Below are 22,440 nucleotides of genomic sequence, written 5' to 3' on the forward strand. Positions count from 1 at the left end.
AGCTCCCAAAGAAATTCCCTTATGTTGAATTTACCCATCCATCCATCCTGTGAGGAAAGTGATGACGGAAGACTGGAATAGCCTGAAAGCTTGCTGCAGCTGAATTATTAACTGGGAATCTACGCCTCTGCATTGGCATTTTAGCTCTTGTTCCGCTTCAGGGCAGCTTTAGCTGTAAGTACAGTAATTGTTAACCAGGGCAGGAAGAAAAGTGGAAGAGAGGATGGAAGTTTTTACTTGAAAAACTGTTACGGTGAGCCTCTTTTGCTCAGGTGTCCTGACTTCATTATAAATAAGTGTCTGGGAAGATGGTTCTGTTCTTGTGATGGCTCTATCCCGCTCATTAGTTCACATTCTTGCAGAGGGGGAGATAATTTCATATGTACATAATTAGGAAATTGAGACCACAATGCGCACAAGTGGAAGTCAAAAACCTATTTGCTTGAAATATTCACGGCTGAAAAAGTTGCTTGTATAAAATATGTCAAGTGCTCAAAGCAGAGAATGACACACACAACCCATGGATAGCGTGCCTGCAGAGAGTGGAAGATTTACTCTTTGGGACAATGACGATGACAACAACAGCAACAAAAAAATGTTTTTTAAAAAGACAAGCAAGTCTTATTGGACAGTGGCCCCACTTCTTCAAATTTATTAATCTAATGAGCTTCGTTGGTGTCCACAAAAGCATATGGCAAATGAGCTGTCTTCATCCTTAAGGTGCCACAAGATCCTGAATTGTTTTTGCTACAAGAGGTTGGCATGTTTGTGTGGATGTATTTGCTTTCAAGTTCATTGTCAACTTATGATGATCTCATGAATCTCATTCGGTTTTCTTAGACAATGAATTCACAGAGGTGGTTTTGCCAGTTTCCTCCTTTGAAATTTAGCGTACAGCACCCAATATTCATTGACAGGCTCCAACCCAAGTACTAGCTCAGTGGTTAACAACCTCTGGGTCCCCAGATGTTTTCGCTTCAACTCCAACAGCTGGTAAACTGGCTTGGATTTATGGGAGTTGTAGGCCAAAACACCTGGGGACAGACAGGTTGAGAACCACTGAGATGATTCTGCTTAGTTTCCAAAACCAGATGGGATATCATGCTTTTAGGGTATTTACATGGTCTCCTGGGGCAATTTATTGTTTAGTAAATAGTTTTGAATGTTTCCCATGCTGTTGGCAAGTCCAATCAATAAGATAAACCCAGTGAAAGGAAATAATCCGGCCACCAATAATCGCTTTGGAGCACTGGTTCTCAACCTTCCTAATGCTGTGACCCCTTAATTCAGTTCCTCATGTTGTGGTGACCCCCAACAATAAAACTATTTTCATTGCTACTTCATAGCTGTAATTTTGCTACTGTTATGAATCATAAGGCAATATCTGATATGCAGGATGGATTTTTATTCACTGGAACAAATTTGGCACAAATACCCGATTTTGTTATTTGGGAGTTGTAGTTGCTGGGATTTATAGTTCACCTACAATCAAAGAGCATTCCGAACTCCACCAATGCTGCAATTGAACCAAACTTGGCACACAGAACTCCTTTAACCAACAGAAAATATTGGAAGAGTTTGATGAGCATTGACCTTGAATTTTTGGAGTTGTAGTTCACCCACATCGAGAGAACACTGTGGACTCAAACAATGATAGATTTGGACCAAACTTGACATGAATACTTATTATACCCAAATGTGATCACAGGAGGTGTTTGGGGAAAATAGACCTTGCCATTTGGGAGTTGAAGTTGCTGGGATTTATAGTTCACCTACAATCAAAGAGCATTCTAAACCCCAACAACAACAGAATTGGGCCAAACTTCCCACACAGAACCCCCATGACCATAAAAAATACTGTGTTTTCTGATGGTCTCTGGTGACCCCTCTGACACCTTCTTGCAACCCCCCCCCCCCCCCGGGGTCCCAACCCCCAGGTTGAGAAATGCTGAGAAATTCTTAAAGAAGACATGGGTCTAAAAGAGTGCAATTTTTTTTGTTCTACCTCTCCTCTTCTGTTAGTTCTGGGAGTGACATAATGTGTTCCCCCCCAACACTTTTCCCATCATCATCATCATCATCATCATCATCATCGTCATCATCATCGAAATGCCATCTCCTGTTTAACTTCCCCCTGAGCTGCTTGTAAATCTTAATCAGGAAAGGATGTAAAATCATGCTGGCTTCCTGAGCCTTGGACAAGATAAAACCTAAGCAGAAACAGGAATTGTCTGAGGGGAGAAAAATAATCTGAGGTCCTTTTGTCTTGTAAATCCTTTCAGGAGATCCCTTGTTTTCTCAGGGCCCTAGAGAAGGACTAATTTACCAAAGTGTTCGGAAGGAATTAACTGAATGAGAGAGGGAGAGACATCACCTAGAAATGGTGGTTCCAGTTGCCAAGAACAAAAATAAAACAAATCAGGGCAGGAGCAGTAGATCCGGTTAAATAATAATGTTTCTCCAGCAGGAAGTCTGTCTGTTTCAGCTGAAAGGTGAGACTTCAGCATAATGAATAATACTTTCTGAATACAGTCTGTGGTAAAAGGTAACAAAATACTGAAGTGACTCAACTCAACCCAACAGAACAATGGTGTCAACTTGCTTGGGGCCAAATACACAGCGCACACATCACTGCATGCCAATGGGAAACGAGCAGGTAGGATGTGCTTCCAACATGTTTGTTTTCCTTCATGGACATGGACTTAATGCAACATTTCACATCCAAACAAGGCTGAGCAGGACACGTTACCTTTTGAGAAAACAATTCACACAAAAGCAAAGGAAACATTATGCCTTTTAAGAAAGCACAGAAAACCTTGGAATACTGGTTTTCATGGGGGGACCATAACCATATCTGTCATGTTTATACTCATCATGGTCAGATGTCATCTTGAACACTGAGCAATCATCCATATCCCTTTGTGGCTATAGGATATTTGGAGTGTCCCAAACCGCTAATTCCATTCTATAACAAAGATTCCTAAACGTGCCTTCCTCTTGGCATCTCTCTCTCTTTTGCCCTCCATTCGTACCTCTTCAAATGCTACAGCACTGCTGGTCACAGCTGATCTCCAACTAGAGTGCTCAAGGGCTGGGGCTTCCCAGTTCTCGGTGTCTATGCCACAGTTTTTAAGGTTGGCTTTGAGCCCATCTTTAAATATCTTTTTCTGTCCTCCAACATTCCGTTTTCTGTTCTTGAGTTCTGCTGGGATCGCCTTCCATCTGGAAACCGATGCCCTCACTGCAGGAGAAGATGTGGGTAAAGAATAGGGCTCCACAGTCCCCCAAGTACCCACTGCCAGGCTACCGCACTTGGAGGACAATCTTACTCGGACAATGAGGGATCGCCTAAGTAAGTAAATAAGATTTTTAAACATACTTTCCCAGATGTTATTTTGTACAGCTCCAATATTTCCTGACTAGAATCATAGTATTTGAGAAGACCACAAGTCCATCCAGTCCAACCCAATTCTGCCATGCAGGAATACATGGTTAAAGCACTCCTGACAGGTGGCAATCCAGCTTCTGTTTAAAATCTCAGAAAGAAAGAGAGTGACTCCACCATATTCTATCCCATGGTCAAACAACTCTCCCTGAAAAGGAAAATGGGTTCCCTTGGAACTGGGAAGACCAGTATCCACTAATTGCAGTGATGTAAACAGATAGAAGTTCAATACAAATGTTAGTAAAACATAGGATTGTTACATTCACATTTAACAGAAATAATTTGTTCTTTTCTCAAAAGATTAAAAAAATCCTCTTCGTGTGTGTGGAAATGTTTGATGTATTACCAACCTGTGGGAGGCTTCTGTCATGTCCCCGCATGGGAAGTTGGAGATGACAGAGGGAGCTCAACCCGCTCTTCCCGGATTCAAACTGCTGATCTGTTGGCCAGCAGTCCTGCTGGCACAAGAATTTAACCCATTGAGCCTCCAGGGGCTCCAAACTTTCATGGCATTTTCCAATCTTTGAATAGAGTAGACAACCCTTCTAGAAGGCCATGTTTGAGCTTCTCCATAGAACTAGGTTCGTTTTCCCTCCACCTTTATTTTTGTGAGGAAAAAAAAACCCCTTTCCAAATTAGGCCAAGCTTGTATTTTCACCTTCTGTGTTCGAAACGTCTCAGGAGGAGCACATTAGCAAAAGGGGTCTTTGAAATCTTCAATTCTTATTCCCTTGTTGTAATTAACTTGACAGATTTGCTTGCTGCGACATCATTCATTTCTGGTCCTGTTGTGTTTTACAGCTGCTAAGCAACGGCGAAAGAGATTTGCTGTCAAGTGGCTGATACAAAAGCTCAGTCTAGTATGATTTTGGACTGCAGGGATGAGATACTTTTAAATGTTGCATAATTTGGCTGAGGATGAGAACAGGTGGTTTCTCCAAACTGGGAAAGTTGTTCAGTGTCAATTTTAATACAAAATGTCAACTGTTGCTGGAAATCATAGGTATTAAAGATAGTAAGACCAATGAGCCACGGCCTCCCCGAATGCTTAATCTGCAGGACAAGAACAGGTCAGCCATCTCTTGAAATCACAGTGGGGTTGAATCTGAGTCAGAGCTTGTCAAGCCTCACTTAGTTTTCAAGAGGATGGCCAACTTTTTGTCCTTTTAATAGCAGTTTAATCTGCAGGAATTAGCAGGTGATTATGTTTGGTTCCCCATGCCATAAAGAGCTTCGTTAGCCCTTGTTAAATGCACAGCAGTAGGCAAAATTTCCTCTCTCCTCCAGTTTGACAACCTTTGTTTTGATGAAACATGATTCCAGGCTAGCTCCAAGACACTTGGCTGACCACATTGAATGTGCTGCCTGATATTCTCCAGCATGCACTGCAATGTGGTACATGTTGCTGGGGAAAAGCCCCAGATCATGTAATGTTTCATTGGTGCCCCTAAAAAGGTTGATGGCTCTTGGTTGCTTCTTTTATTGAGTCATCAGTCCTGAGTCTTTGGAGGACAGGAAAAGAGATTTAAAGATGGGCTCAAAGCCAACCTTAAAAACTCTGGTATAGACACTGAGAACTGGGAAGCCCTGGCCCTTGAACGCTCCAGTTGGCGGTCAGCTGTGACCAGCAGTGCTGCAGAATTTGAAGAGGCATAAATGGAGGGCAAAAGAGAGAAACGTGCCAAGAGGAAGGCGCGTCAAGCCAACCCTGACTGGGACCGCCTCCCACCTGGAAACCGAAGCCCTCACTGTGGGAGAAGATGCAGATCAAGTATAGGGCTTGACAGACACCCCCAGGTTACCAGTCTTGGAGGAACATCATTCTTGGACTATGAGGGATCACCTAAGTAAGTAAGTAAGTAAGTAAGTAAGTAAGTAAGTGAGTAAGTCCTGAGAATGTCTCAGCTACAAACAACAATGATGAAAAGATTGACTAGTTTTTTCTTTCTTTCCAGTAAGTAGAATCACATCCAATCACACATCTGGTGTGTAATGTAAGGAGTGATTTTGTATTACTGAACATGGTAGAGCAATGGCATTGTTGTCACTCAGTATGATACATAGAACTTTTCATGGAGTTTGGGTGGCCTTTCAGTGTATTTCTCACAAATCACTTTAATGGCAGCCTTTTGACATCATTTTGGTATAGGACAGTACATAATTCCATATATCTGTTGAGTGCCTTTAAGTACTTCCCACCTTTTAATTATTTTATTTATCATATCAGGAGCAAACCAAAGTATTTGAGAATACTGGCCTTTGACCAGTAGCTGGCCATTTGGAGTGCCTCTGGTGTTGCTATAAGAAGGTCCTCCTTTGTGCATGTGGCAGGGCTCAGGTTGCATTGTAGTAGGTGGTCTGTGGTTTGCTCTTCTCCACACTCGTATGTTGTGGATTCCACTTTGTAGCCCCATTTCTTAAGGTTGGCTCTGCATCTCGTGGTGCCAGAGCACAGCCTGTTCAATGCCTTCCAAGTTGCCAGTCTTCTGTGTGCCCAGGTGAGGGAGTCTCTCATTTGGTATCTGCCTTGGATTGAGGTGCTGGGTTTTAGCCTGCCACTTTTGGACTCTCACTTGCTGAGGTGTTCCTGTGAGTGTTCATGCTCTATAGTTTGAATACCATGTCATAGATATATTATTTATCATTGGAAAAGATTCTATACACTTTTCATTTTTTGGGGAGGGGGGGGGGAATGGCTTTGGAAAAAATGAAAAAAAAACCAAACCCCACCCTATTTTATCCCCAATTTTTCTGTTTTTTTCCCCAGGCCTTCCCATCTCCAGTCCTGTCATTAAAAGAGTTATCAAAAGCACCAAATTTCATATTAAAATCCAGAGTGGATTCATCACCATATTAATGTGGAATCCACCAGCTATCATTGTTCCTGCCCCTTTAAGTTTGCTGTCCTAAGAGAACCTGCTTATTAAGCATAGTCTGTTTTTCTCAGTATGATTTAATAAGTTCTGCGTGCATCTAGTTGAGAATACGCATCTGTCAAGGTTGGATAGGAGCCCGATGGTATTTAGCAGCATGCTCCATGAAGAATTAAAAAGAATGCTGGCCAGGTCTCAGATTGCCTTGGTAGAAACCATTTTTTCTTGGATTTTGACACAGTGTGTATGCAATATCTTAATGGCATCCCACCAAACCTGGGAAAATGACACGTTGGATTACAATTCACAGACTCCACAACTAGTATGGCTACTGGAGTGATCCATCCATCTATTACCTTATTTATACCCCTTTTCCCTCAGACTAGGACACAATACAGCCCACGAAATAGACAGATTTACAATAGAAACACACACAGTTCAAAAATTATAGAAAGCTGAGATTAGTGCATTATTAAACAATAACATTATAACAATTTAAAGCAAAGAATAGAAGCAGTTTTTGTATATGCCTTCAAGTCACCTGTTGGTTTCTGGAAAACCCATGGATTGTGTAGACTAGCTTTCTACAGCATCATATAAATCCTGTTTCTGGTAAAAGGATTAGATTCCTAAGATTAACTTAAATAAAAATATTTACTTTCCACAGAACAGACAGCAAAAAGGGGCCATCCTTGCCTTGCTAAGAAGGGAATTCTAGAGTTCCAGCAGTGATGGAGAAGGCTCTTTCCAATGTTTCCACCAAATCTGCCTGTGAAAGTGATGAGATTGAGAGAAATTATTCCCAGTGCTTGGACAGACTGATATGGGAAGATACAGTCCTTCAGATAGTTCAGGTATGAACTATAGAACTTTGTAGGTCATATACAATGGACCCTTGGTATCCAGTGGGGTCGGGACCCTGGACTCCCTTGGACACCAAAATCTGTGGAAGCTTTTCTCTTATAGGTTTGCGTTTCGGATTTTAAAAAAATCAAGCTGTGGATGTTTGAATCCATGGATGCAGAATCCATGAATATGGAGGATGAACTGTATGCTTATGAGCCTTTAAATAGCGTGCTAGTTTTTTAAAACTTTCATATCTCTTGATTAGGAATGACATTGAAAGAAAAGGCTGTTGAAGAAAGTGGAAAGAAAAATGGCTGGCAGATACGATGGCTTGAAAACTTGTGTGATCAGGGTCTTACCATGGAATATGGAAGAAGGTAAAACACATCTTTTTGCTGCCTGGTGCACAGGACAAAACGATGCTTTCTTCTTTTTCACAGAGAAGTTGACTGGGTTGCCAGCTGAATCTTCTGGGGCTCTTTACAGCTGAATAAAATCCCACATTTTCTGCTTTGAACTGGAATATATGGCAGTGTGGACTCAGATAACCCAGTTCAAAGCAGATATTGTGGGATTTTCTGCCTTGATATTCTGTGTGGAAGGGCCCTGAGTGAGTGTAAAGAATCAGAACAAATTAAATGGCACACATAGCTCTGTCTTCCAAGGGAGGATTTCAAGAGGAACAGCCAGGAAGCTGATGTTCTTGACACCTCCACACATCTCTCATTTGAGATGATGGCCTTACTTACACACTATGTCCCATTTACCTTATTTCCTTTATTTAGTCTTTTCATGGCCAAGTGGCCTATATCTACTGAAATTCATCACTACCGTCTTGACAGGGAATGGAGTAACATCTTCAGCTTTCCCCCCTCTTACATGTATTTTGACATCTTTGCTTGATAAAGATGCTTTAAAAGCTTGCATAAATATACTTTGTACTTTGGAGTTGACTGAATAAAGTTAACATGCTTTGTGGATTTTGAATTTTGTTGTATTCTTCTGCCCAGGCTACTCCTGAATATTTTACTAATTTAACTTTAAATACCACAAGGAAGGTTTTATCCTAAAGATGTTGCACATGAGGGATGGACCTCAACCTATAAGCCACAAACTCTGTGTCCAGGAAGGTTAAAATGTTTGCAACTGGTTGTGGGATATTGCTGTATCTATTTTGAAAAAAAAAAAGGTTTGTCTACTTCCTTACAGTTTATGACAGCGATTTAAAACCTGGGGGTTGGGACCCTGGGGGGGGGGGGGTATCACAAGGAGGGTGTCAGTGGGGTCATCAAAGATAATCGGAAAACACAGTATTTTCTGTTCGTCCCGGGGGTTCTGTGTGGGAAGTTTGGCCCAATTTTATCATTGGTGGGATTCAGAATGCTCTTTGATTGTAGGTGAACTATAAATCCCAGCAACTACAACTCCCAAATGTCAAGGTCTGTTTTACCCAAACTCCATCAGTGTTCACATTTGGGCATATCAAGAATTTGTGCCAAGTTTGGTCCAGATCTATCATTGTTTGAGTCCACAATGCTCTCTGGATGTAGGTGAACTACAACTCCAAAACTCAAGGTCAATGCCCCCCAAATCCTTCCAGTATTTTTTGTTGTTCATGGGAGTTCTGTGTGCCACAGGCCCGTAGCCAGGATTTCGTTTCGGGGGGGGGGGGGGCCCTGAATTTTTTTCAGGGGGGGTTTTGGGGGGGGGCTGAGTTTCGGGGGGGGGGCTGAGTCTGAGTGAAAGAGGGTCTACCCTAGCAAACCTTTTGTATCATTACCCCAATACCCCCATGCATATGAGATATATTGAGTATGGTGATCAGATCATGATATGAATAAACATAACAGTTTAAGTAATGCACCAGTAAGGCCTTTTCGCGAACCACCATGAGAATTTCGGGGGGGGGGGGGGGCTGAAGCCCCCCGAGCCCCCCCCCCCGGCTACATGCCTGGTGTGCCATCATTGGTTCAATTCTATCACTGATGGTGTTTGAAATGCTCTTTGATTGTAGGTGAATTATAAATCTCAGCAACTACAACTCGCAAATGACAAAAATCAATTCTCCTCCCAATGAAAACAATTTTATGGTTGGGGGTCACCATGACATGAGGAACTCTATAGAGGCTGAGATAAGATGGGATACAAATGCCCAAAATAAACAAACAAATAAATAAACAAACTGTATTAAGGGGTTGCAGCATTAGGAAGGTTGGGAACCACTGGTCTATGAGGAGTATGTCCTCAAAATCTGAAACTGTGTCCTACTATTTGAAATAGTATCCCATTAGTAATCTTGTTAATTGATTGGGAAGACAGAAACCTCTGCAAAGCTTTGATTCTGGGATTAACCTATCTCATTGATTCTGATCTCAAGAAACATTTAATTTCCTTTTTGTTATCCTTAAAGCAATTACTTTTAGCAGGTCAGAAGGGAAAATCTTGAACAGCACCCACCCTACCTAATGTTTCACTACTCACTCTTTATGAAAGGCATGCAATGATGACATCCATTCCTAGGAGTGATATTTAAATGTGATTACACTTACACATAATTACTGTTGCTGTTCTTTACCTTTGTAGCATAACAGATTTCATCTTGGAAGAGTTCCACTACCTCCTACCCTGTGCACATTAATATGAATGGGCCTTTTAAATGGTTATGAAAATCTGGTTCCCAGAAGAGTGCAAATTATGCATTACATGCATGTTGTAACTAATAAATATTATACATATCTTGTAATATGTAGAATTAAGTTTTGAGGAGTGCTAAACAAGAATCTTGATTGCAAGTTTCACCACAATTTTGGAAGCATGATCTATTTGTCAGCATGTATTTGAGCTTTAGATTCATTTAAAAAAGTAATTAAAAACTAATATAGTAACAAATAAAAATTTTATTTTTTAGAGTAGTGAGGAGAGGATATAACAAAGCTACCTTTCAAAATTAATGAACAATAATGGGTTCCAGATTAGGTTTTTAAAATTTGTTTTACCCCTGCTGCTAACATGAAAAATTCCTGCAGCAATGCTACAGAATTTTTGGAGCAACATTCTAAAGCATGCACACACAATTGTTGTTGTTGTGGGCCTTCAAGCCATTTCTGACTTGTGTTAGATTCAAAGATGACCTTATCATGGGGTTTTCTGAGGGTTGAGAGTATGTAACCCATCCAAGGTCACCCAGTGGGTTTCCATGGCCAAACAGGGAATCAAACCTTGGTCTCCAGAGCCATAATCCAGCAGATTCTGGGTCACAATTATAGGGTGAAAGTGTGCACCATACATACATTCCAGATGTTACTTGAAAAGTTACTTTTAGAAAACTTTTTTGTCTTTGCTAGTTCTTGTTCTTTAAGTTGACTCAGAATAATGGCAAAATGAAAAATCCTACAACTCTCTTGGGAAGACAGGCAGACAAATGTCAGCATTCTGGCAAAAGCAAAGACCACCAGCACTGAAGCAATGATGCCCCTCCATCACCTTCGCTGGATTGGCCATGTTGTCCAAATGCCCGATTACTGTCTCCCAAAGCAGTTACTATACTCTCAACTCAGGAATGGAAAATGGAATGTTGATGGACAGGAAGAGATTTAAAGATAGGTTTAAAGCTAACCTTAAAAACTGTGGCATAGACAATGAGAACTGGGAAGCCCTGGTGCTCGAGCGATTTAACTGGAGGTCAGCTGTTACCAACAGTGCTGTGGAATTCGAAGAGGCACAAACTGAGGGTGAAAGGGAGAAATATGTCAAGAGGAAGGTGCATCAAGCGAACTTGTCAGAACTGCCTTCCATCTGGAAATCGATGTCCTCATCACGAATGACCATACAGATCCAGAATAGGTCTCTACAGTCACCTACAGACTCGCCATCAAGACTCTACACTTGGAAGGCAATCATACTCAGCCATGAATGGTAGTCTTTGAGGATGAGTGGACATTTGAAGTTGTCTTCTTTGCAACTGAGAGAATGTGACTTCTCCAGGGTTACCAAATGGATTTCCATGGCTGATTTAAATTCTGGTCTTTGTGGTTCTGGTCTAATTACTATTCTAAAAGAGTACATTTTCCTAGGAATTGCTATATCTAGTCAACTTCTGTTGACATCCTAGATAGATTTTTCTTTAGAAACCTCTAGATTCTAAAGCATGATTCTAGGGTCAACTTCTAGAGCACTGGTTCTCAACCTGTGGGTCCCCAGATGTTTTGGCCTTCAACTCCCAGAAATCCTAACAGCTGGTAAACTGACTGGGATTTCTGGGAGTTGAAGGCCAAGACACCTGGGGACCCACAGGTTGAGAACTACTATTCTAGAGGAATATGAACATAGCTCCACCTTGAAAGATTCAGAAATACCTATAGAGAACATTTCAATCAAATCTGCAAATGGGTTGTTGTAGGTTTTTTCGGGCTAAATGGCCATGGTCTAGAGGCATTCTCTCCTGACGTTTCACCTGCATCTATGGCAAACATCCTCAGAGGTAGCATCTCACTCTCGGAAAGCATCTCACTACCTCTGAGGATGCTTGCCATAGATGCAGGCAAAACGTCAGGAGAGAATGCCTCTAGAACATGGCCATGTAGCCTGAAAAATCTACAACAACCCAGTGATTCCGGCCATGAAGGCCTTCGACAATAAATCTGCAAATAATAAAATTCACAAAGATCAAACCTGTAAATGTGAAGGGCTGTTTGTAACTTTAAAATGTAATCAGAAACGTTACTCTTGTTACACTCCACAGAAACTTTATAGCAATCCATTGCATTACTTTTGAAATGTAACTTTTTATGATCCCCTTGTTATTGTAAAAAAAGGCTAGTCTTTAGTGGTAACGATGTTGCTGGTATCTCTTCTATTCTATATGCAGTCAGACATTCATGTTTGCAGGTTTAGCTTTTGCAGATTCGATTTTTCATGGGCGTGGTTAAAATGTTCTGAGAATTGCTAGATCCAGCAGTGTGGCTCTATGGTCACACTGGAAGCTAATCAGAGAGCAGAGCTTTCCAAACATTTTGGGATGGTGTCACACTTTTTAGGCATGTATCATGAAAAACTTTCGTTTATAGTAGAGTCTCTCTTATCCAACTTTCACTCATCCAATGTTCTGTATTATCCAATGCAGTCTGCCTCCCGCTCAGATCCATAGCTGTTTAACATTGTGATGTTTTGGTGCTAAATTCGTAAATACCGTAAGTACTACATAACGTTACCATGTATTGAAGTGCTTTTTCTGTTGATTTGTTGGAAAACATGATATTTTGGTGCTTAATTTGTAAAATCATCATGTAATTTGATGTTTAATAGGCTTTTCTTTAATCCCTCCTTATTATCCAACAGTTGCACTTATCCAACATTATGCCGGCTTGTTTATGTTGAATAAGTGAGACTTTACTATATATTCTAAAAAAAAAACCCATGGTTTATTGATTAGTTTACATAGACTCCGAAGTTTCTTGTTACATTTGTGTAATGTGCAAACTACAGCTGAGACATTAATGTGCTGCAAGATATGATTTGAAAAACTCTGCCATATAGTTATGCTTGAGAACTTAGAGATTCCTAGTCCCCTTCGGGGTGAGAAGGGCGGCATCTAAATGTAGTAAATAAATAAATCTATAACCAGCTTCTGGTGGAAGTTGAACATAGAGTTGTGCTGGAGGATCTAGAAATGTGTTCAGATACAAATATTTTATTCACAGATGTGTTCACAGGTGTCCTGTACCCCTACTTCCAGCAAATGTAAGGGGCTGACTGTACATTGAGTAAGAACATAGAGAGGGGAGCAAAAGGGACTGAATGTATGTATAGCAAACAATGGTCTCTTGAAGTACCCTTCCTTCTGCCCCAGCCAAGTATTGTTCTAGGGGTTTGTTCAATGGTTTCCCAGCCTAGTGAGTGGCAGGCAAATCTCGGAAAGAGAGAGAGAGAAAAAATCCATCTCTTCCCCTTCACCCAGCCTTTTTAAGTGCTGCAAATCAATAAGAAGGTTTTGTTTGACACTATTGAGATTCCAGAGACCAGAGTAACAAAGCTCCCCTCCTCTTTTCTGCTGTGCTTTCCTTCTCAAGCTGAAAAAAGAAGAAGGGGCCTGGAAGAAGAGTTTTGAGATAGCCCTGGGAGCCTAGCAAGAAGCATTTTCCTTCCAATTTTCCATTGGAAGGTATCACAGGGAAAAGTCAATCTTCTCCAACAGTTCTTAAGTAAATATCTCACTGCTAATATTTCTTACAATGCCTTCACCTCAGGGCCAGGGCCAGCAATTTCTTTTCTTTTTTTCCCTAATGACAAAAATACGGGAATGCAAATAAAACCTTGCCTTTCAAACCACAAAGGGGTTGGGAGTGGGGTAAGCAAGGAAGACAGATAATATTTCATGTTTTTATCCTAAAGGTTAATGCAGAGGCTTGAAAAATAATTAAACATGTTGGAGGAATTGTAGCTGCAATCCTTGAGGGGCCTCTAAAAAAATATGAGAAAACAGTAAATCAACTGCCAGTCAGAAAAGCTGAGTTCACATTGAGTAGAAACAGCTTCTTCTTTTCCTTATTGTGCAAAAATGTACATATTTTGGCTAGCAGTGGTCCAAGAATTCTGGTCCTTGGGTATGTTTTACTCTTTTAATTTGAATGTGATTCTTTCCCCTGAAATAGGACTCTAGGCAAAACTCGGGGGATACTGTAAATCTTGGCTTTTCACTCCATCTAAATGGATGCTCTGAAGCTTAAGGAAAAATCATTTGGAATGAGTGGGGTAGTAGCCATATTTTTTTTCAGAGTGACCTGCTGTGCTAATGGTAATGTTTGTCCCAGTTTTAAAGCCCCTATTTCCTGAGAATTTGTTCCCCATCTTCAACAAAATAAAAATATAGTGTTTGCTGGTATTTTGACAAATCACATGTCAGGAATAGGTATTATTGAAGGCTTTCATGGCTAGAATCACGGGGTTGTTGTGAGTTTTTCGGGCTGTATGGCCATGTTCCAGAAGCATTTTCTCCAGATGTTTGCCTGCATCTATGGCAGACATCCTCAGAGGTTGTGACTATAGATGCAGGTGAAATGTCAGGAGAAAATGCTTCTAGAACATGGTCATACAGCCTGGAAAACTCACAACAACCCATGTCAGACATAATAATTTAGTAACTTAAATATATAGAAATAATAATAAAAAATACAACATGACCCTGTATCCATAGAATTGCACCTGTGGTTTTCACTTACCCACTGAGTGATTCTGTGGTAAGTTCTGGTGGAAGCCATTCTTTTCAACAGGGTTTGCCATTCCATGGCTTCCTCTTTTTACAGTAGGTTTAGAGATGTTTCCCCATGGATATGGGGGTTGTAATCTGTGCTGATTTCTTTAGAAATACTTGTTTTGTAGTGAATTTTGGAGTTTTTGATTTCAATAATATGGAGGTCACTAGTGGCCCATTCATACTATGATTTCACACTATGATTTCACTAACTGTTATGGTTCAGTCCAATAGGATTATGGGATTTGGAATTGAAGGACAGGTTTTTAGAGTCGTCGGTTTGGTAGCTCTAGTGTCCCATCTTTTGGAAAATGGCATTAATAACCTTTTGGAAAAAACACCTTTCGGAGACCATAACTTTAAAAGAAAAGCATGATCTTTCAGAGAAGAGCCAAAACCCCTTTAGAGTAGAATCTTCTCTTGTGGTATACAACCAGAAATAATTATGCAAGGCAGTGGTTTCAGTTGTTAGACTGAGTAATCCGTTACGTCTGATCTATTAGGGAAACAGAGGTTTTGCCAGTGCATAAAAAACAGCGGTGCTTCAAAAGTGTTTTTCAGTGCCCAAAAAGATATACTCCCATAAAACAAGTTGTTTTATATCATGCACTCAAGAGAAAAAAATGAAGTAGACGTTGGTAAAAATGACATATTTGGTTTACTCACAACCTTCATGTGTTCAGCATACACAGTTACAAAACTTACCCATCCAGTTTCAGATATGTTTGAGATTATTCTCTGTGCCATCCGGCCAGGACATCTCTTACAGCAAAATAACAAGCAAGTGTGTGGTCTGAGGTCTAAGTAGTCTGTCTGCAGTCTGCTATCTGCAACCCCTTTTTATAACTTCTCAGGAACCATAGAGTAAAGGAAGCTGCATACCAAAATATACATGCAGGAAACAGTAAGCAGCATCATAGATAAACATTACTAGAGAAGACTTGAAGAAGGTTGTCATTTCCAACACCATCAAACTATAAACGTTTGATTACTGCATATTAAAGACATTTTGTGGATGTGGGAACAATGAAGAAAGCGGCTCCTTGGCTTTTAACAGCTAGGTTGCAGTCCTCTGGTCCCAAAAGAACAAGTGGAGAGACATCCAGAAGGAGCTAGTAGACCTAACAACACTGGGGGAATTCAGTCTTTTTAAAAGCGACTATTCCCTTTCTGTTCTATCCTTACAGGAACCCATGAGGTGTATACCTATAGACGATTTGACAGATAAAAACTGGGACTTGCATAGGCACATAAAAGTGTGGTCAAGATGGCAAAAGTTACTAATGAGGAAGAACATTAAAGCTAAGAGAGACTGAAACAGTTTGCTTTTGCCTGAGCCTACCAGAAAGGGGAATATTACATCCCTTCCTCTCCCCAATGCTGAATTGAGTCCAAACTACTCTAGGATCTACACTGCCATATAATTCAGTTTATGAATCCAGATTATCTGCTTTGAACTGGATTATACGAGACTACACTGTCATATTATCCAATTCAAAGCAAATAACCTGGATCCCTACACTGGATTATATGGCAGAATAGATTTGCAGCAATGGCTGTAAGGTATAGATGAATTGGCATGTGGAAAAAAAAAAGAAAAACTGGGACATGTAAAAACCAGTTGAAAAAAAATGGGACAGCAGAAGATGAATCAGTACTATCTCTGCCAGAGCAGGACAGTTGGAGTGTATGTGTTTGTGATGGAGTGGCCAGAGCTGCTGGTTTATTGAATATTGTAGCAGAAAGATAATTGTTTCTGTTTTCTTTCCTCCTCTGCAAACTCATTTCTGCAAAACTCAGTGAATACCACAGAATTTCACAGCGCTTACACCGCCCCTCCTGACCCTGCTGTCCAAGTCTTCAGTGTGACCGCAAGTCCACATTGTATCCCAGCAGACTGTGCCCTGACTCTTGAACTTCATGTTAACCATTATTGTGTATATTCAAGCAAGCCTTGGCAGTAGCTGTTTGCAATGCAGCCCTGTGGCTGCAGAAATTAACCTCTGACCTTTTCTCAGCTTAAGTCAGGAAATAAACTTCCCTGCGCTATTCCTCAGCTCCTGGCTTGGTGGTTAAAGTTAAACATTACTAATAGGAAGTCTCCTAACAGGAAACAGTGCGAGCACTAATCCACACAAACAAAAACAAACTCTGGGGCTTACAGGCAGTTTTATGGGAATTTTCCTTTGGACTGCATTTCCCTTTCAGTAAATCAGCTAAAAAGTACAGATTGCTTCTTAAAATATCAACCCCCCCCCCTTTTGTGGTCACTTTGATTGCAGGTCTATTAAATGCCTATAAAATAGTCGCCAAGGCTATGAAAAAGCTGAGAGAGGCTTTCTAAAGAGAGGATTGCTCTTTTGTTTGCCATTTTATGTGATCACCTTGATTGTATTTGGAATGAATTTTGGTTTCTAAAACTTCCTGAGCGATTTGGGTATTTAGCAAAAGATTAGCTGACAATGGACTTCTTGTGGATACCAAGTACTGTATGTTGGGTGCAGTTTCTTTAAATGTTACTTGCTTTTTGTTGACTAGTAAATTATTTAGGGGAAGAAACTGAGCATTTCACAATGTTCTATTTGTAAAATTTAATGCTAACACTTAGGGGGAAAATAATTGACACAAATCCCACACTATTACAAACACTCTAAATAGTTCCAACACATTTCCAAGATATTTATCTACACATTTCCAGAATATTTTACTAACAAATTGGATTTGGACTGAATCATACTTGAAATAGAGCCAAATCCCATTTATTACAATGGGCCTCCTTTTACTAAATCTGGGTGCAATCCAAAACTGCCTTGAAGAACTCATTGTCTTTGGATGTTGCTTGACTCCAGAAGCCATCATCCCTGATGTTCGGCCAACATATGGAGGGCCACTGATCTATCAATTTCCAAGCTTTTGCAAGACAATGTTAGAACCCTTTTTATTGTTTATGGGCTGAAGACACCTCCTACCTTTCCAAGTCCTTCTGTCTGAAAGGAGCTGACTGTGTGTGAATACAAGAGATGTAAAAGCTTGAATCTCAAACAAAACACTTACAAAACCACTAATCGCCATCACCACACAATTGAACAACAAGGCAACAGCTTTCATTATATCATGACTCACAAGGAAGTGTGACTCCATGTGTAAACATGTTCAATAATTAAAATGAATTTCATAAGGGGACTTTTTCATTCCTGTTTTTGGGACACATCTTAATGGCATTCAAGCAGATGTGGTTTTCCAGATGATGCTGGACTGCAGTTACCAGCAGCCTTAGCTAGCATAGCCAATGGTGAGGAATGCTGAAGGTTGCAGTCCACCATCATTATCTCTCCCTGTGTAAGCGCTTTTGAGTTACCTGTTGATTTATTGTGACCCAATGAATCTCATAAGGTTTTTATGGATAAGAAATACACAGAGATGTTTTTGCCAGTTCCTTCCTCTTAAATATAGCCTAAAGAACCTGGTAATTGTTGGTAGTCCTCTATCAAAACATTAACCAGGGCTGAAACTGCTTAGCTTCCAAGATCAGATGGGATCTGGTGCCTCTAGGGCAGGTATGGGCAAACCCAGGCCCGGGGGACAGATGCGTCCCCTTGGGCTCTTTTCTTAGGGCCACCTCTCTCACACCATCCTATCCTTCCTTCTTTTTTAAAAAATAATTTTTATTGTTTTATCATAGTTGTTACATTTGTTATACATTTGTTTATAGCAGTTACATATTATTCAACACACTCTTTATCATCTAATCTTATTATTCTGCTTAAGCATTTTTTTCTTTTTCCCCACCACTGTGCTCCCCTCCCCCCATCTCAAGCCACAACTTTTACATATCGTCTGTCCAAAATCTCAATTCTTCTTGTGGCGGTAACTTTCCTTCTTTATTTTTTAAACCATTTACAATAAATTTTCCCCATACATCATCAAAATCACTTTGTTTCCATATACCTTTTTAAACTTTTAATATACATGTCAGTTTATCATTTATTGTCAGTTTCCATGCTTCCTTGTACCACTCCTCTATTTGTATATTTATTTCTTTTTTCCTTGCTATAAGCAGTCTTGCTATTGTTAATAAATTTGTTATCGCTTCTTTATCCTCCTTTTTCAATTGTTTATTGTTATATAGTGATAATAAAGCTGTACTAGGACTTTTATCAATTTTCATATTCATTATATCTTCTATTTCTCTAAACACTTTTTCCCCAAAATTATTTACATATTTACATTGCCACCGCATATGTATATATGTTCCTGGTTCTTGACAAACTCTCCAACAGTTTTTGAGTTATTTTTATTTATATATGCTAATCTTACTGGTGTTAGATAACATTTTTTCCTTCCTTCTTTCCTTCCTCCTTCCCTCCTTTCCCTTCCTTCCTTCCTTCCTTCCTTCCTTCCCTCATTCCTTCCTTTGCTCTTTCTCCTTCCTTCCTTCCTTCCTTCCTTCCTTCCTATTTGTCTTTCCTTCTTTCTCCCTTTCCTCCCTCCCTCCCTCCCTCACTCCCTCCTCTCCCTCCCTTCCCTTCCATCCTTCTCTTCAACCCTTCCTTCTTTCTCTTTTTCCTTCCTCCTTTCCTCCTGTGGGATGTTTAGCTGAGAGAAGAGAAGCTAGAGAGGGAACATGAGAATCATGTTTCAAGATTTTAAAGCATATCCCATTGAGGAAGAGGAGGAGGAAAAGTGAGTTTTGTCTGCTTTAGAAATCAGGGCACAAGGGAGCAATGGTTTCAAATAGCAGGGAAAGGGATTTGACTGAAAAGATTAGGAAGAACTTCCTAAGAGTAAGAGTTGTTGAAGAGTGGCGTAGGCTGCCTGGAAGTCTGAAGTTAATTCTCGGGAGGCTTTTCTGCAGAGGCTATCTATTGGGAGTGCTTTGATTGTACCTTCCTGCATGACAGGAAGTTGGACTGGATGGGCCTTGTGGGGGGGGGGGGGAGGATCTCTTCCAGCTCTAGGATTCTATACCAGGAGTAGGCAATACGGGGTCTAATGGATAGACTTTTTCTCTCCTGTCCACTATCTCATCCTGACCAAGGCTAATCCTTTTGGGATCCAAACATTTCCTGTCTTTCCTTCATTTTCTGCCTCCAAAAGAGAAGAGGAAGGGGAGGACAGGGCAGGAAGGGGGCTTGAGGAGAACCCCCTCCCTCCCAGCCTGTCCACCCTGCTTGAAATGATCCCTATGGGTTGTGGTCCCAAAATTGGAAAGATATAAAATGTGTTATTCACATTACTTGTACTGAGTCAGATTCAGGACTTAAAAACAAGCACAGTTTTAAGACTACAATTGCAGTATGTCCCAGTTAACTGTCCAATAGGGATTCTAGAAGTTGTAGCTTTTCCAGGCTCTGGATACAGAGTCATTTTGCAAACATTATCTGTGCAGTAAACATTGTTTTGCTTTGAAGTGGAGAGGTTGGAATGATGTTTTACCTGAGCTTCCAAACATGTGTATCATTACCACATACAGCTTCTACTGAGCTGCATCCTTTTGATATTGTGGAATATTGTATATGCTTTATGCCTTCGGCTGTGGGTCTTTCATGTGCTTTTGCCAGGGCTGGGTGACAATTTTGTTTGGATTTGTTTTTCAATAAGTATTTCCCCCAAATCCCCATATGTCTTTGTAAATTAAGAAAGGAGGAACAAAAGCTTTTTTATAACTGAGTGTGGGAAATAGTGAAACCAAAACAGTTACCTATTCAGAATGTGGACTTTGAATGCATTTTGGCACTTAATACTTCCACTTTGAACCCTTGTATATTCAGCTAGGTCTAAGGTATACTCTTCTTCTTCTTCTTCTTCTTCTTCTTCTTCTTCTTCTTCTTCTTCTTCTTCTTCTTCTTCTTCCTCCTCCTCCTCCTCCTCCTCCTCCTTCTTTGAGAAGCTTTAATAGCTGAATGGCAGGTAGGTATAACATTACCTTTTCCAAATCCAGAATAGTTGTACTGGTTGAATTTGACTGGTGTAAACGGTTGACCATTTTGTTCAGGTCCTTTCTGAGAGCAACTTAACAAAAATTACATTTATCCCTCCATACATTCTATGAACCAGTCTTGAAATTGTAAAAAAATCAAATGTGCAAGAAAGTAAAATTGGCAGAAGTTAATAGTACAGCATATCCAACCAACTTTCATGACAGACTCTTCATGCACATGCAATATGATTGTGTCATTTTATTTTCAGTTCAGTCAGTTTCAAATAGATAATTCCCAAGACAAGATCGCATGTTATCTTTCCCCTTTCTTACTTCATCCTGCGTTACATGTCAGTTTCTATTGTGATCATCTTCATTGTACTTCAAAGAGATAAGAACTCAAGCCTATGCATGAGCTGGAAGTAGAAGTCACCTTATCATCCTTGTTAATTTCAGGGCTAGCCTTGACATCTGTCCTGAAATATCTAGTCCAAATTAATGGTTTAACATTGACCACAAGCCATTTATTTTACAAAGCTGTTGGACAGCACACTTTGTTTTATAGTCCTTTCCTTCCTGCCCTCCTACAGATAGACTTCTCCCTGGCTTGTCAACTCTTCATCTCCCAGTATTTTTTCTTGCCTTCAAATTACAATATATGGATCTCAAATACTGCAAATACAGTAAGTGTTATGGTGAAATCAGCCCACCGCACTAGTCCTTTCTTTTAAAAAGAGGGAACTGTTGTAGTTCAGCCTGTGATTGTGTCTGATGTGAATGGGGATGATGGTTTTCCTGGGCCTGTGTCTGATATCAATGAGGATGATGGTTTTCCTGGGTCTGAGTTTTCTCATGAATGGAGTGCTTCTTCTGTAGATTCTAAAGGTCAAATTCCTGAAAGTGGCCCAAGGCAGCCTTTCTCTGAGGAACTGTCTTCTGAGGATGATTTGCCTGGTGCAGAAGTTAATGAGATTAAAGATAGAAGACAATACTTTTGTAAACTAAGAGAAAATTCCCAAGCTCCCTGAAGGTCAGCCCGTCTTTTAGAAAAGAGAGAAAAGAAATCCTTATCTGGTTGTAAAGACACAGAATGTTTTCCTTTCGTTTCATGAGAGAGGAAAAGCTTTATATGATATGGGGAAAGGATTTTAGCTCAGTCTGGTCAATGTTGAATTTTCATGATTTTCTTGTTTCCAAGTGGATTTCTAGCTTCATGTTTCAAGTTTTGCCAGGTTCCTCTTCTGTGTATTGGATCTCTATGTTATCTTGTTCTTATGGATTTTGCATCCTTGGATCTTGTGTGTTTATCTTTGTACCTAGAAGTTAATGGGCTATCTGTTACCTTTGGAATATGATGTTTTGGACTATATTGTTTCTATCATTTTTATTGCTTTGCTTGCATATATCCTTCAATGAACTGCTTGCTGATCTTACTATACTGGTGTGGTGTTTAAGCACAGAGGTGGTCCTGCTCTAGGATACAACAGGCACCTACATGATGTTGTCTTCAGTTTGTAACCCTCTTTTGTTTTGACACTATTTTTTCCATCTCCAATGGTGATAAGGACTTTTAAAAAAGGAAAGACTAGTTGTAGGTAGTTATTATAGCCCTCTGTCTGGAGCACACAAGGTTAGACTATGCACATAATTATCCAAGAGAATACCTGCAATGAAATCATGGATCTGCTGATTTATGCAGAATATTGTTTGCTTTTATTTTCCTGTGGAATAATTAATCCTATATGACGTATATAATTTCTCATGAGGGAAGAAGCCAAAAGTTCTATAATCACTGAAGACCAAAATATAATATAGTTTCATTCATATAAAAATAATCAAAGGGGTCATTTTGCCAAAGGGAAACTTATTCTATAGGTGTTAAAATATTATCCTATGTAAGGAGTAGATCAAGGATGTAGGGCCACATGTATAAAGAACACTAGAAGGAGGGTGATGTCAATCTTATGTCCTTCTTGGGGTTGTTCAAAGTATAACAGAATTCTAGACAGAATGTTGGATGATCTGATCCAGCATGACTTTTCTGATGTTCTTGCATTGAGCTTTTTCACACTTGCTAATAGACAACCACAGTCAATAAGATACAGTT

This window comes from Anolis sagrei, chromosome 6, assembly GCF_037176765.1.
Source record: "Anolis sagrei isolate rAnoSag1 chromosome 6, rAnoSag1.mat, whole genome shotgun sequence".
Taxonomy (NCBI): domain Eukaryota; kingdom Metazoa; phylum Chordata; class Lepidosauria; order Squamata; family Dactyloidae; genus Anolis; species Anolis sagrei.